This window comes from Dendrobates tinctorius, unplaced genomic scaffold (genome assembly GCF_039654945.1).
Source record: "Dendrobates tinctorius isolate UK_male_01 unplaced genomic scaffold, ASM3965494v1 ptg000165l, whole genome shotgun sequence".
In the NCBI taxonomy this organism is placed as follows: domain Eukaryota; kingdom Metazoa; phylum Chordata; class Amphibia; order Anura; family Dendrobatidae; genus Dendrobates; species Dendrobates tinctorius.
The window spans coordinates 30,155,595-30,172,353 of NW_027361832.1; the positions used below are offsets into that span (position 1 = coordinate 30,155,595).

At 44.1% G+C, this 16,759-nt stretch overlaps 1 protein-coding gene across 1 annotated transcript in view; it reads right to left on the minus strand.

Moving 5' to 3' along the window:
* The window catches only part of LOC141053222 (uncharacterized), a 653,087-nt gene that overhangs the window by 527,004 nt on the left and 109,324 nt on the right, over positions 1 to 16,759 (minus strand). The window lies entirely within an intron of this gene.

Genomic DNA, 16,759 nt, shown 5'->3' on the forward strand with positions numbered 1-16,759 from the left:
TAATCAACAAAAAGTTACACAACCAACTCTACCCTCACCTACTGTATCCTCACCCATCCCTTGTAGATTGTGAACCCTTGCGGGCAGGGTACTCTCTCCTCCTGTACCAGTTGTGACTTTATTGTTTAAGATTATTGTACTTGTTTTTTATTATGTATTCCCCTTTTCACATGTAAAGCGCCATGGAATAAATGGTGCTACAATAATAAATAATAATAATACACTTTAGAACATTGTTCTGATTAGTAGCAAATCTTCAAGTCAATGGGTAGTTTTCAATGTTCTTCCACAGACTGTTCCCAATGGGCTCTTGGGTGTTTCCAAACAGAGTTTGATAAAATAATATGTAACCCAAAGGCAACAGGGATGAAAATCGGTCTAACAGTGGTAACATTAAGGCAAACAATGACAACTAGTGAAGCCAGATATTAGCATCGAGCAAGACAAATACTGTTTAATATGTAGTAGGGAAAACTGGATGTGCATGCCATTAAATAGAAAGGAAGGATGAAGATCATGGGGAGTTATGTTGCATATATTACCACACAGACACACACAAGAGATCAGACTATAAAGGCAAAGGCGGAAGGACACGAAAGAGAAGGACTTTTCTGTTCATCAGATTTTAAAAGGCACATAAAGGCTTATTGTTTAGTTACTAATTTTTATTCTAAGAGGAGCTGATTAAATACCACATCCTGCTTATTCTAAGTAGTTCAGCACATTTTTTTTCATTGCTTTCAATTTGACTTGTAAAATCACCTTCATTTGTTATGCAGGCGTGATATCGCAAGCCAAAAGCCAACATTTGTCAAGTTAAGTTCCTTGAATATTTCGGGAAATAAGCTAGGATAATAGTGTTGGGAATATAGATTGTGTATATATACCCAGAAACTTCTGGTACTAATCGCTGATACAAAACTGTTCTTTACATGTCCACAATCAAATTGAAATACCTGATTATAAGACAGGACATAGAAGTCGGTAAAAGTATTCAAATCATAGACTGTAAGGGCTTAATAACTACGCTGCTCAAAAAAATAAAGGGAATACTTAAACTACAGACTATAACTCCAAGTAAATCAAACTTCTGTGAAATCAAACTGTCCACTTAGGAAGTAACACTGATTGACAATCAATTTCATATGCTGTTGTGCAAATGGAATAGACAACAGATGGAAATTATTGGGAATTATCAAGACACACTCAATAAAAGGAGTGGTTCTGCAAGTGGGGACCACAGACCACATCTCAATACCATTGTTTCTGGCTGATGTTTTGGTCACTTTTGAATATTGGTTGGGCTTTCACACTCGTGGTAGCATGAGACGGACTCTACAATCCACACAAGTGGCTCAGGTAGTGCAGCTCATCCAGGACAGCACATCAATGCGAGCTGTGGCAAGAAGATTTTCTGTGTCTGTCAGCGTAGCGTCCAGAGCTTATAGGCGCTACCATGACACAGGGCAGTACACCAGGAGACATGGAGGGGGCCATAGGAGGGCAACAATACAGCAGTAGGACCGGTACCTCAGCCTTTGTGCAAGGACCTCCAGCAGGCCACAAATGTGCATGTGCATGCACAAACGGTTATAAATCAACTGTATAAGGATGGTCTGAGGGCCCGATGCCCACAGATGGGGGTTGTGCTCAAAGCCCAACACTGTGCAGGACGCTTGGTATTTGCCACAGAACACCAGGATTGGCAAATTCGCCACTAGTGCCCTGTGCTCTTCACAGATGAAAGCAGGTTTACACTGAGCAGATGTGACAGACCTGACAGAGTCTGAAGACGCCGTGGAGAGAGATCTGCTGCCTGCAACATCCTTCAGCATGACCGGTTTGGCAGTGGGTCAGTAATGGTGTGGGGTCGCATTTCTTTGGAGGGCTGCACAGCCCTCCATGTGCTCACCAGAGATAGCCTGACTGCCATTAGGTACCGAGATGAGATCCTCAGACCCCTTGTGAGAACATATGCTGGTGTGGGTTCCTCCTAATGCAGAACAATGCCAGACCTCATGTGGCTGGAGTGTGTCAGCAGTTCCTGCAAGATGAAGGCATTGAAGCTATGGACTAGCCCGCCCATTCCACAGACCTGAATCCGATTGAACACATCTGGGACATCATGTCTTGCTTCCTCCACCAACGTCACGTTGCACCACAGACTGTCCAGGAGTTGGTAGATGCTTTAGTCCAGGTCTGGGAGGAGATCCCTCATGACAACATCTGCCGACTCATCAGGAGCATGTCTAGGTGTCGTAGAGAGGTCAAACAGGCACGTGGAGGCCACATACACTACTGAGCATCATTTCCTTGTCTTGAGGCATTTCCACTCAAGTTGGATCAGCCTGTAATTTGATTTTCCACTTTGATTTTGAGTATCCTTCCAAATCCAGACCTCTGTGGGATATTAATTTTGATTTACATTGATCATTTTTATGTTTTCTTGTTCTCAACACATGCCACTATGTACTGAATAAAGATCTGCAGCTGCGATATTTCATTCAGTAATATCTATGATGTGGTATCTTAGTGTTCCCTTTATTTTTTTGAGCAGTGTAGAACCCTGCCAAATCCAACCAAATGTTTCAATGACATTTCTTATATATTTGTCAGAAAATGTAACCATTTTTACCTAATAATAATGAGCCTATAGACAACTTCTACGTATGGAATATGAAGTACAGTGGCATGTAACTGTTTGGGCACCCCTGGTCAAAATTACTGTTATTGTGAACAGTTAAGCAGGTTGAACATGAAATGACCTCTAAAAGATCAGGAAGAGGAATTTTCACTTCTCTAGCAAGATGGCACCGCCAGGGCATGCACAGTAGCAGGTACTTGATCACCTCTATATACAACGATAGCTGCTACTGTGCAGGCGTGGCTAGCGCCATTTTCAAAATGGATTTTTTTTTTTTTAAATATCAAGATAACATCAACCATAATAATTATATGCACATTACACATGCGATTGTACTGCAGTGCAGGCGCCACTTTTTATTTTTGTTATGTATATATAATTTTCATTATGTTAACTAGGGGGCAGGTCAGTGAGGGATCAGTGACCTGTCAGCAGTGTTCATTAAGAATAGCTAATCAGAGCACCTCATGAAGACCCCCCACAGGCCACCCTGGAGCACGAGCATATCATTAACTCGAAAAGGGAAAATAAAGATTAATCAACAACGACAAGACGGATTCCATCACCCCAGGTATCATTTTAATCAGTACAATGGTATGGGCAGACCTCACACTATCTGTAAGGTTACTGTGTACAATCCTGCTGACAGGTTCTATTAGGCTGGGTTCACATTGCGTTGCGGGCAATGCGCTGATGTCATCCGTTACATAGTGGCACTAACGCTATGTAACGGATGCGTTAACGCACCCATTGCCCGCAATAATAGTAGCGCATCCTAACGTATGCCAAAATCAGCATGCGCTAGCAATGATGCGTTACTTTATGACGCGTTACTTTATGACGCACCCTCGGACGCGGTCTGCAGCATCCGAGGGTGCATCGGGTCTAGCGCAGAGCGAATGGACCTGTATGGGCTAACTTATGGTAGCGCATGGTAACAAACTGCTATCATGCATTAGCGCATACGTTAGCGCTATGAGCACAAATCATGTAAAAAATGACATCAGCGTTAGAGAATCTGTTTAACGGATCCATTAAACGGATGTCCCTAACGCAATGTGAACTTAGCCTTACCTGAAAACAACTTTTTTTTTCTGGAAAAACTTCTCTGTAAACCATATTTTTGGTGTATACACTGTAGTCTTTGTCTAAGTTGCCTTGTTGGTCAGCAGCAAAAACTTTGACCTTGACTTGCTGCTGTAAGGATTTTGTCCTTGAATAGGTCACATAAAGTTGGCCGTGGCTGAAGCCTGGAGATGGCAAATATAGTGGGGGAAAGAAATATTTGATCCCTTGCTAATTTTGTATGTTTGCCCACTGACAAAAATATGAACAGTCAATAATTTTAAGGGTAGGTTAATTTTAACATTGAGAGATAGAATATCAAAAATAAAATACAGAAAATCAGATTGTACACAGTCTGCGTTTATATATTATACTAGCTGAAGAGCCCGGCGTTGCCTGGGCATAGTAACCAACTGTGGTTAGTTATAACAAATTATAATGATTATATTGTACATAAAAATATTTCATATCATATATTCAACACTACAGATTTGCAACACAAATTAACTAAACGATTAGCCAAGTATTGATAGTATTTTATTTTCAACTCATTCAAGAGCCTTTTGATAAACAACATGTGTATCTGTGTATCTAACCCTATCCTGTGTGAGAATGTCTGCTGAGCTGTGTATCTAATCCTATCGTGTGTTACTGACTGCTCAGCCGTGTATCTAATCCTATCCTGTGTGACACTGATTGCTGAGCAGTGTATCTAATCCTATCCTGTGTGATATCGTCTGCTGAGCTGTGTATCTAATCCTATCCTGTGTGATACCGTCTGTTGAGCCATGTACAGTTGTTTCCAAAAGTACTGACACCCCTGCAATTCTGTCAGATAATACTCAGTTTCTTCCTGAAAATGATTGCAAACACAAATTCTTTGGTATTATTATCTTCATTTAATTTGTCTTAAATGAAAAAACACAAAAAGAATTGTCCTAAAGCCAAATTGGATAAAATTCCACACCAAACATAAAACAGAGGGTGGACAAAAGTATTGGCACTGTTCGAAAAATCATGTGATGCTTCTCTAATTTGTGTAATTAACAGCACCTGTAACTTACCTGTGGCACCTAACAGGTGTTGGCAATAACTAAATCACACTTGCAGCCAGTTGACATGGATTAAAGTTGACTCAACCTCTGTCCTGTGTCCTTGTGTGTACCACATTGAGCATGGAGAAAAGAAAGAAGACCAAAGAACTGTCTGAAGACTTGAGAAACCAAATTGTGAGGAAGCATGAGCAATCTCAAGGCTACAAGTCCATCTCCAAAGACCAGAATGTTCCTGTGTCTACCGTGCGCAGTGTCATCAAGAAGTTTAAAGCCCATGGCACTGTGGCTAGCCTCCCCAGATGTGGACGGAAAAGAAAAATTGACAAGAGATTTCAACGCAAGATTGTGCGGATGTTGGATAAAGAACCTCGACTTTCATGCAAACAAGTTCAGAGAAGCCAGAGAACTCAGATTCAGGCAAAACAGAAGTCATGTACAGTACAGTTAAACGAGGTACAGGAGGGATAAACAGACGGGAGGTCAGACAAAGCCAAAGGTCATACACAGGATCACAGTACAGTACCAGGGATGAGACAGAGCAGATAATCAGGGCCAAGCAGAGATCAAAACCAAACAGACATAGGAGGTACCAGGCAGAATCCAAAGCGATATCCAGGAAACAGACCGAGTCATACACAGAGAATCAAGTAACCAGAACACAGCACTAACACACTCAGGGGTCACCACACAATGCCAAGGTCGAAAGTATAACTGACAGGGATGGGAGCGTCCTGAGGCTATAAGAAGCCTCCCCCAGAACCAGGGAGAGGTCACAATCATAGCCCCAGGTGTGCAGGTAAGCCTGCACCGGGATCACAACCTTTAACCCCAGAAATGCCAGTCATCAGTACTGGTTCCATACATTAACCCCACGTGTGCGAGTCAAACCCGCAGTGAGATCATGACAGTACCCGCCTCTCAACGGGGGGCCTCTGGACCCCCAGGCTTGCCCGGGTACTTAGCATGGAAAGCCCGCACCAGGCGATCAGCATGCATCAACCGGGCCGGTACCCAGGACCTGTCCTCCGGTCCATACCCCTTCCAATGAACCAGGTACTGTACCGACCGCCGTACCAACCTGGAATCTACGATATGACCAACCTCGTACTCCACCTGCCCCTCGACCAAAACAGGAGGAGCAGCAGGCTCGGAGTCTCCCCGGACTGCTTCAAAAGGTTTCAGTAGAGATTTGTGGAAGACGTTAGGGATCTTGAAAGAGGGTGGAAGGCACAGCCTATACGCCACTGGATTGATTTTTTCCACAATCTTGTATGGGCCAATGAATTTGGGTACCAACTTGGCTGACGGAATCTTTAACTTAATGTTTCGCGTGGAGAGCCAAACTTTCTCTCCCACCCGAAACATGGGACCAGGTGTTCGTTTCCTGTCCGCGAAAAACTTATACCTGCCTTGAGACCTAGATATACGCCGCTGGACTTCTGCACATGTATCTTTTAACTGCTGAACAGAGTCCTCAGCCCCGGGACACCCCGAATCCAGACGAGAAAACTCACCGAAATGAGGACTGAACCCATAATTGATCAAAAACGGAGTCATACCCGTGGATTGACTCACCCGAATATTGAAGGCAAATTCAGCCAACGGCAGTGCATCGCACCAGTCATTCTGTCTAGCAGAGGTTAGACACCTGAGGATCTGTTCCAGGGACTGGTTAGTGCACTCCGTCTGCCCATTGCGCTCAGGATGGTATGCAGACGAAAAGGACAGAGACATACCTAATTTTTTGCAGAAAGCACGCCAAAACTTAGCCACAAACTGCACACCACGATCAGACACCACATTCAGGGGTACCCCATGCAACCGGATCACATGCTGCACAAACAACCAGGACAACGTCTCAGCTGACGGTAGTGCGGACAGGGGTACGAAATGAGCCTGCTTAGAAAACCTGTCCACCACTACCCATACCACTGTATTACCCTTAGATGGAGGGAGATTGGTAATAAAATCCATGGATAAGTGAGTCCATGGCCTTTCGGGCACTGCCAAGGGTATCAGCTCCCCTGCCGGCCGGCTATGAGAGCTTTTAGAACGAGCGCATTCCCCACAACCAGCAATGAATTTTTTTTATGTCCGAACCAAGGGTAGGCCACCAAAAGATCCTAGCCACCGCCAGACGTGTGGCCAAAATACCAGGGTGAGCACTCAGCTTGGATTCATGGAACTCCTGCAAGAGTTTCAGGCAAAGTTGCTCTGGGACAAACAACTTCCCCTCCGGCTTGGCCGCCAGGGCCAGCGACTGGGCTCCCTGAATCTCCCGTTCCAATTCAGATGAGACCTCTGCTATCACAACCCCAGGGTGAAGAATGGAGGACGGTGGCTCAGGGGGCGACACCGGCTGAAAACTGCGTGATAAGGCGTCAGCCTTGACATTCTTAGACCCTGGACGAAATGTAATCGTAAACTGAAAACGGGAAAAAAAAAGTGACCAACGGGCCTGTCTGGGCATTAGTCTTTTAGCAGACTCAATGTACGACAAATTTTTGTGATCCGTGATCACCGTAACCAGGTGACTGGCCCCCTCCAAAAAGTGCCTCCATTCTTCAAACGCCAATTTGACCGCAAGAAGCTCTCTATTGCCTACGTCGTAATTTATTTCCACAGCAGAGAACTTCTTGGAAAAGAAAGCACATGGCCTGAGGTTGGTTAGAGTGGCAGGCCCTTGGGACAACACCGCCCCCACCCCCACCTCAGAGGCGTCCACTTCCACGACGAATGGTTTGGACGGATCTGGCTGCACTAACACAGTAGCAGACGTAAAACATTTTTTCAGCGTTGCAAAGGCCTCTTTTGCGAGCGAGGACCAATTTCTCACATCCGCACCTTTGCATGTTAGATACGTGAGAGGTTTGACCACTTGCGAAAAACCCCGGATAAATTTGCGGTAATAATTGGCGAACCCCAAGAAGCGCTGAAGACCCTTAAGATCTCGGGGTTGCACCCAATCCGCAATGGCCTGCACCTTCTTGGGGTCCATGTGAAAACCCTCACCGGATACAATTAACCCCAAAAAGGACAACTCTTGTACACAGAATACACATTTCTCCAATTTGGCATACAAATGATTTTCTCTAAGCCTTTGGAGCACAGTTCGTACATGTTCCAAATGAGAATACTTGTCGGGGGAATATATCAAAATATCATCTAAGTAGATAACGACAAAACGACCAATGAGATCCGAGAATACCACGTTGATGAAATTCTGAAATATGGCAGGGGCGTTGGTAAGACCAAACGGCATGACTAAATTTTCAAATAGTCCCTCGGTCGTGAGGAACGCGGTTTTCCATTCATCCCCCTCCCGGACCCTTATCAAATTATATGCCCCCCGAAGGTCCAGTTTAGAAAACCACTTTGCCCCTGATAGTTGGTTACATAAATCGGGAATCAACGGAAGGGGGTACGTATTCCGTACAGTAATTTGATTAAGCTCCCGGAAGTCGAGACAGGGACGTAACCCGCCATCTTTCTTCTTTACAAAAAAGAAACCTGCCGCCACAGGTGAGACTGAAGGACATATGTGTCCTTTACGCAGACTTTCAGTAATGTATTCCTTCATAGCCAAGCGCTCAGGACCGGACAAATTAAACAGATGGGCTTTGGGTAATTTAGCCCCCGGGACCAGCTCAATAGCGCAGTCAAAGGGTCTATGTGGCGGTAACGTCTCGGCCTCGCTTTCGGAGAATACATCTTCGAAGTCCTTCAGGCATTCCGGAATACCTTCCAGCTCGACAGATGATACAGACACAGATTTAACAGGTTCAACCAGCAGTGCGGATTTATCACATAACTCAAAATCATTAAACCCCCATTGAATAATCTCTCCCGTTTTCCAGTTAATAACTGGGTTATGGCGTTGTAACCAGGGCATGCCCAACACCAACCCTGCAGGTAGATTGTCCAGCACAAAACAACTTATGTTTTCCACATGAGTAGCGCCCACTCTGAGCGAAAACACATCAGACATAAAGCGAATTCCCTCCTTAATGAGGGGAGAGGAGTCAATGGCCATCACCTTGATCGGAACCTTGAGCCTAACTTTCCCTATCTTGCAGTGTGTGACCAATTGGGAGTCAATAAGATTAATAGATGATCCGCAGTCCACGAAGGCTGTAGAGGAAAAAGAACTACCATCCACAAACAGTTCCACAGGCAGTACTACTTTAGAAAACGAGGAAAATGGTACCTGAGGGTCTGAGCAGCCTCCCCGTTGACTACCCAGACCTAGTCGTTTCCCGCCGACCGGGTTTGAAGACGAGCAATTCGGGCACTCCCTTTTCCAATGTCCCGTTTTACCGCAGTAAAAGCATAACTGCTTGTCCTTCCGGCGTTTCCTCTCCGTATCCTTCAGGGAGAGGGCGCCTACATCCATGGGCTCAGGGGCAGTCTCTTTTCCACTGGGGAATAATGGAGTATCCACCTGCATCACCCCTCTGGCCCGCAGCCTGCGGTCCATCCGGACGGCCTGGGTCATGGCGTGCTCGAGAGAGTTAGGTGGGGGATGTAACGCCAAGGCATCCTGCAGCCGCTCGGACAAGCCTCTGCGAAAGAGTCATCGGAGTGCGGCGTCACTCCAGGAGACCTCTGCCGCCCAGCGGCGGAACTCAGAACAAAACCACTCAGCTGAGTGTTTCCCCTGACAGACACTCATTAACATGTCCTCTGCCAATCGCACTCGGTCAGGTTCATCACAAATGTGCCCGAGGGCCTCAAAGAATGCGTTCACTGACATACGTTCAGGAGCAGAGGAAGACAGAGAGAAAGCCCATGCTTGCGGAGCCCCCCGAAGTAGGGAAATAATGACCCCCACCGTCTGGAACTCATCCCCAGAGGAGCGGGGCCTTAGAGAAAAAAAAAGCTTGCATCCTTCTCTGAAAGACCTGAACTCCTTTTTATCCCCTGAGAAAAGGTCTGGTAATTTGACCGGAGATTTGGGGGACGCTAATGACACATCCCTACCCCCAGAACTAGAAGCCCCTGCATCGACAGCCCCCTGCACAGTAACCACCAACTGTTGCTGGGTCTGGGCCATCGTGCGTTGTTCCACATTGAGCTTATGGAACATTTGGGTCAGGTGCTTGACCTGATCAGCCAAGGCTTGTATGGGATCCATGAGGATAACACACACTTTTTTTTTTTTTTTTCCTTCAGAGAAAAAAAAAAAACCTGAAATGGTCAGTTATAATGTCAGAGACACCGCACTACACTTGCTCATAGAGCCAGTGCGCGTGTCCTGAGTACAGAAGCAGTGCTAAACGAGGTACAGGAGGGATAAACAGACGGGAGGTCAGACAAAGCCAAAGGTCATACACAGGATCACAGTACAGTACCAGGGATGAGACAGAGCGGATAATCAGGGCCAAGCAGAGATCAAAACCAAACAGACATATAAGGTACCAGGCAGAATCCAAAGCGATATCCAGGGAACAGACCGAGTCATACACAGAGAATCAAGTAACCAGAACACAGCACTAACACACTCAGGGGTCACCACACAATGCCAAGGCCGAAAGTATAACTGACAGGGATGGGAGCGTCCTGAGGCTATAAGAAGCCTCCCCCAGAACCAGGGAGAGGCCACAATTATAGCCCCAGGTGTGCAGGTAAGCCTGCACCGGGATCACAACCTTTAACCCCAGAAATGCCAGTCATCAGTACTGGTTCCATACATTAACCCCACGTGTGTGAGTCAAACCCGCACTGAGATCATGACAATACTATTCTGTGTGATACTGTGTGGTGAGCCGTGCATCTATTCCTATCCTGTGTGATACCGTCTGCTGAGCTGTGTATCTAATCCTATCCTGTGTGATACTGACTGCTGAGCTGTGTATCTAATCCTATCCTGTGTGATACTGACTGCTGAGCTGTGTATCTAATCCTCTCCTGTGTGATACTGACTGCTGAGCCGTGTATCTAATCCTATCCTGTGTGATACTGTGTGCTGAGCTGTGTATCTAATCCTATCCTGTGTGATACTGTGTGCTGAGCTGTGTATCTAATCCTATCCTGTGTGATACTGTCTGCTGAGCTGTGTATCTAATCCTATCCTGTGTGATACTGACTGCTGAGCTGTGTATCTATTCCTATCCTGTGTGATACTGACTGCTGAGCCATGTGTCTAATCCTCTTCTGTTTTCACACTATAGGAACGGAGAGAAGCGCAAATAGGGTCTTATCCAATAAACAGGGTACAAAAGGATTTAAAATTCTACTCACCTGATAAAGGAGAGGTATAGCGCTGCTGCACATACAAAGGTCAAACCAGTGACCGCTGAAAGATATAGTTTAATGGAACTTTTTATGGATTTCGTGCGCTGCTTGACATAACACACCAGTACTTGTGCATAAAAAGTTCCATTAAACTATATATATAGTCCTCTCCTGTGTGATACTGACTGCTGAGCTGTGTATCTAATCCTATCCTGTGTGATACTGACTGCTGAGCCGTGTGTCTAATCCTCTCCTGAGTGATACTGACTGCTGAGCTGTGTATCTAATCCTATCCTGTGTGATACCGTCTGCTGAGCCGTGTATCTAATCCTATCCTGTGTGATACCGTCTGCTGAGCCGTGTATCTAATCCTATCCTGTGTGATACTGACTGCTGAGCCATGTATCTATTCCTATCCTGTGTGATACTGACTGCTGAGCTGTGTATCTAATCCTATCCTGTGTGATACCGTCTGCTGAGCCGTATATCTAACCCTATCCTTTGTGATACTGACTGCTGAGCCGTGTATCTAATCCTATCCTGTGTGATACTGACTGCTGAGCCATGTATCTAATCCTATTCTGTGTGATACTGTCTGCTGAGTCGTGTATCTAATACTATTCTGTGTGATACTGTGTGCTGCGCCATGTATCTAATCCTATCCTGTGCGATACTAACTGCTGAGCCGTGTATCTATTCCTATCCTGTGTGATACTGGGCTCCCCCTGCAGTCTGTGTCAGAGGGTGGTCTGTACTGGCACGGTAATAAATTGTGTTATTTCCAGCTTTACAGAAGGATGATAACACCATATAAATTATAATAATAATAGGCAAAATTGTTTGGTGAATTGGAAACGCGCGGGGTTAAAATTTCGCCTCACAACACAGCCTATGACGCTCTCAGGGTCCAGACGTGTGACTGTGCAAAATTTTGTGGCTGTAGCTGAGACGGTGCGGATGCTAATCCCGGATATACACACACACACATACAAACATACACATTGAGCTTTCTATATTAGATTCACTTATGTTTGTTTTGTGTGTGTAAACATTATATTTGAACATGGTATGTAATGATATTATGGTATTCAATAGTGAATGAAAAAAGAGGTTGAACAAGGAAATGACATCACAATTCTTTTTTTTAATAATATATCTTTATTTAGCTCTATGGATGTACAAAAACGCATGAAAAACTGCATCAAAAACGCATAAAAAAGTGCGAATTTTCCACTGCATTTTTCTGCCAAGAGATGCAGAAACCTTGCTGAAATTTCTGCAAGCAAATACGCAACGTGTGCACATAGCCTAAATGTTCATGAGAGACATTGTCCTCATCATTTTTAGTCCAATTTGAGGACTTCAATATTCCTACAACAATTGCTGTTCTTCATGCATACTCAAATTATTTCGGTTTTTCTGCCATGTGGTACAACAGGAGGGATTTGTTGAAAATCTCCACCAAAAAGAAAGACCGCACTTCCGAACGTTTTTTCGAGGGAACGTTTGCATCTTCAGTCATGAGTTATTTGTACAATGTGTCACCTGCATTTACAACATGAGCTAGAGCCATAGAAGTTTCGTCCCAGATTATTAGTTTGGTTTTTTTTTAACTCATTGGCAGTATTGATGCCATGACGAATAATGCAAATAGACATTTCATTAATTGGTATAGGCAGTTTGAACAGATCATGTGAAATTCAGCATCCCTTCAGTAAAATAGCTACAATATCTGTAAATATACATAGCAAGACTAATTTGTTTTTTGCTACAAATGTAATCCTTGATGGTATTATACAGAAATGTTTTTCAACTTCCACCAGGTCTGTCAATGAAAAACAGGCATTTTGGCAAGTTGGGGTTTTCAATTGCTTCTTTGATTTTGCTGAAAAACTTTCGTTGTCCTGGATTTAACATTTGGAATTTCTCTTCAAACAAAACTTTTTCCGCAAAAGGGTCATAATATTTGCCAGAATAGATTGACTTACCGTACTTGCCAACAGGAAGTTGTACGCCCAAATCTTTTTATGACTTTCCATGTGTCACAGAGGCAATTTCATGTAATGTCATATAGAGGGCCTTTTCTATATGAGGGAAACTCTTGTTATAGCCTTCCATGAGATTTTTATTGTGCATTTGAAACAATGCTGCTGCACAATTGCATCAGCTGTATTGGCATTTGATAAGTGGCGGATTCTGTTAGGCAAGTATCCCATTCAGAGTCATCATCCATTAACCCTCTTGCAATACATGCTTATTGGAAAGTAGCAAAACGGTCTGAGATCCTCAAAAGCAGAGAAGGAGAATTTGGAAAAAGTATTTTTCACTGTCTAATGGACTACAGGTAAACATTCTGTCAATTGTGGTTTTATGACCTTTGCTACGTGTTTTCCATGTAAGATTTTAATCATCATATGTGTAATGTTCAGGGATTTCAATGTTTAAATATTGTTGGGCACTAGAATCTTTCCAATTCAGTTTAAACCAAACACGAAGTATAGACTTGGAGTCTTTCTGTTGAACTGCTTCAGCTTCTTTACCTGGTATAAAGTATATTATATGCTTGTCCTCAAGGTGTACATTTAATCTTTCCACATGATCAGTTTGATTGGCCATTTTATATTCTCCAGCATGCTTCAGGTGCACTTACATATCGCGTTTCCAAGTACCTTATTTTTTGGACTATAAGATGCACAGGACCATAAGACGCACACCAAATTTTGGGGTGGAAAATAGAAGAAAAAAGATTTTTATAAGTTAGGGGTCCATCTTATTGTCCGAATTTAAGGTATCTTACCTGAGAGCCAGCGGTGGTAGAGCGGAGGTCACAGGAGGTATGGTACATTCCTCAGGAAGCTGGCGGCGGTAGTAGTGGGGCAATGCTGCAGTCCCGGGGTGCGATGCTGCGGGTCCGGGGTCGGCAGTGAAGCAGAGCATGGTCCCTTCCTCAGGATGCCGGCGGCAGAAATGTAGCGACGCTGCGGGCCGTTGTACACGGCGAGCAGAACAGAGTGCATCACCGGTTTCTTGGCAGCCATCTTCCTGAGGCCGCACGTGCGCAGATTGAGTTCTTGGCGTCCCTCGGCTTCAGGAAAATGGCCGCCAAGATTTCCATGTGCTCACACGCGGCCTCTGGCAGCCATTTTCCTGAAGCTGATGGCCGCAGCTTCAGGAAGATGGCCGCAGGGAAACCAGTGATCCACTCGGCTCTGCTTGCCGTGGACATCAGGCCGCGTCGTCGTCACCGAAATATCACATGGTCATAAGCATTCAGACCCTTTGCTCAGACACTCATACAGTATATAAGTCACATGTTGTCCATTTCCTTGTGATCCTTCTTGAGATGGTTCTGCTCCTTCATTGGAGTACAGTTGTGTTGAATTAAACTGATAGGACTTGATTTGTAAAGGCACACACCTGTCTATATAAGACCTCACAGCTCAAAGTGCATGTCAGACCAAATGAGAATCATGAGGACAAAGAACCTAGCCAAGGAGATCAGAGACAGAATTCTGGCAAGGCACAGATCTGACCAAGGTTACAAAAGAATTTCTGCAGTACTCAAGGTTCATAAGAGCACAGTTGCCTCCATAATGCTTAAATGGAAGAAGGTTGGGACCACCAATAGTCTTCCTAGACATGGCCGTAAAGCCAAACTGAGCAATCGTGGGAGAAGAGCCTTGGTGAGAGAGGTAAAGAAGAACCCCAAGATCACTGTGGCTGAGCTCCAGAGATGCAGTAGGGAGATGGGAGAAAGTTCCACAAAGTCAACTATCACTGCATCCCTCCACCAGTCGGGTGTCTATGGCAGAGTGGCCCAACGGAAGCCTCTCCTCAGTGCAAGACATATGAAATCCCGCATAGAGTTTGCTAAAAAACACATGAAGGACTCCCAGACTATGAGAAATTAGATTTTCTGGTCTGATGAGACGAAGATAGACCTTTTTGGTGATAATTCTAAGAGGTACGTATGGAGAAAACCAGGCACTGCTCATCACCTGCCCAATACAATTCCAACAGTGAAACATGGTGGTCGCAGCACCATGCTATGGGGGTGTTTTTCAGCTGCAGGGACAGGACGACTGGTTGCAATTGAAGGAAATATGAATGAGGCCAAGTACAGAGATATCCTGGATGAAAACCTCTTCCAGAGTGCTCTGGATCTCACACTTTGCCAAATGCTCACCTTCCAACAAGACAATGACCCTAAGCACACAGATAAAATAATAAAGGAGTGGCTTCAGAACAACTCTGTGACCATTCTTGACTGGCCCAGCCAGAACCCTGACCTAAACCCAATTGAGCATCTCTGGAGAGACCTGAAAATGGCTGTCCATCAACACTCACCATCCAACCTTACGGAACTGTAGAGGATCTGCAAGGAAGAATGGCAGAGGATACCCAAATCCAGGTGTGAAAAACTGATGTGTGATATATATATCCCCCTCACTGGCAGCGTCTCAATAACTCGTACCTATAAAGGGAAGCCTTTCCGGTGACTATTTGCTCTCGTTGCAGTACCCTGACTGACCTGGGGCAATATATAATATTATACATAATATATTAGTAGAATATTCCCAAGAAGACTAATGGCTGTACTAGCTCAAAAGGGTGCTTCTACTCAATACTGAGTAAAGGATCTGAATACTTATGACCATGTGATATTTCAGTTTTTCTTTTTTTAATACATTTTGAAAAATTTCTACATTTCTTTTTTTTAGTCAAGATGGGGTGCAAAGTGTACAATAATGAGAAAAAAATGAACTTTTTTGAATTCACCAAATGGCTGCAATGAAACAGAGTGAAAAATTTAAAGCGGTCTAAATACTTTCCATACCCACTGTATGTGTCTGTGAGGGAGCCCTATTTTTTGTAACTCTATTACATACACCATACCATTAACACGTCGAATTTTGTGGTATCTGGTTAAATCTCCAAGTAGCAATTTAAGTTTCATGTTAAATACTCATGCTACTAAATCGATCCTGTCACATGGTTGCTGACTGGGAAGTAAGAATATTACTTTTCTTCCAGGTAGGATATCTACATCCTTGAAATAGTGTTTGTTCACTAATCGGTGAAGAACGGCATATTCTTCAACTCTTATGGTACTTAGATTCTTACACACCCAATTCAAACGGTTTACCTCAGTTTTACATTAGGCCAATAGACATCAACAATAAATTGATGTGTCAGCTTTCCTGCATTAAGAAACTGGTTAAAAGTACCATCACGAATGGCTACGTGGTATGAATACAATTGAAGTTGAAACACATTCCCTTGACCAAACTTTTTTAAGATCTGTAGTCCACCCAGTGTACCCACAACGGAAAAGCAAAGGGTAGCACATTGGTTCACAGAGTCTAATCAGGATAGATATATTTTGTAAAATCGCACTTTTAGGATGAATTGTTATGTCACGGGTTTCTGGGGGTGCAACATCTGCACTGTGGAAAAGGACAGCAATTTCTCCTCTGGTAATTGGAGCGTTGATTCTGCCGATGCACAGTATTTACTTTTTCTTTCACGAAAGTCATGTTATATTTAATTGGTGTTCAGTTTTGGAGATTTGCCTTGAGCATTTGTTCTTGTTCAATTTCAACATATTTTTGTATTCTCTGTCGAAAGGATTGATATCTTCGAGAATTCTTTGGAGATTTTGCATTACATTACGAATGCATCCAGTGTTGGGTGAATTGTGCACTCTTTTATTCAAGGCTTCAGCCACATCCAGAATATATAACTGGGCATAGGTTGGTGA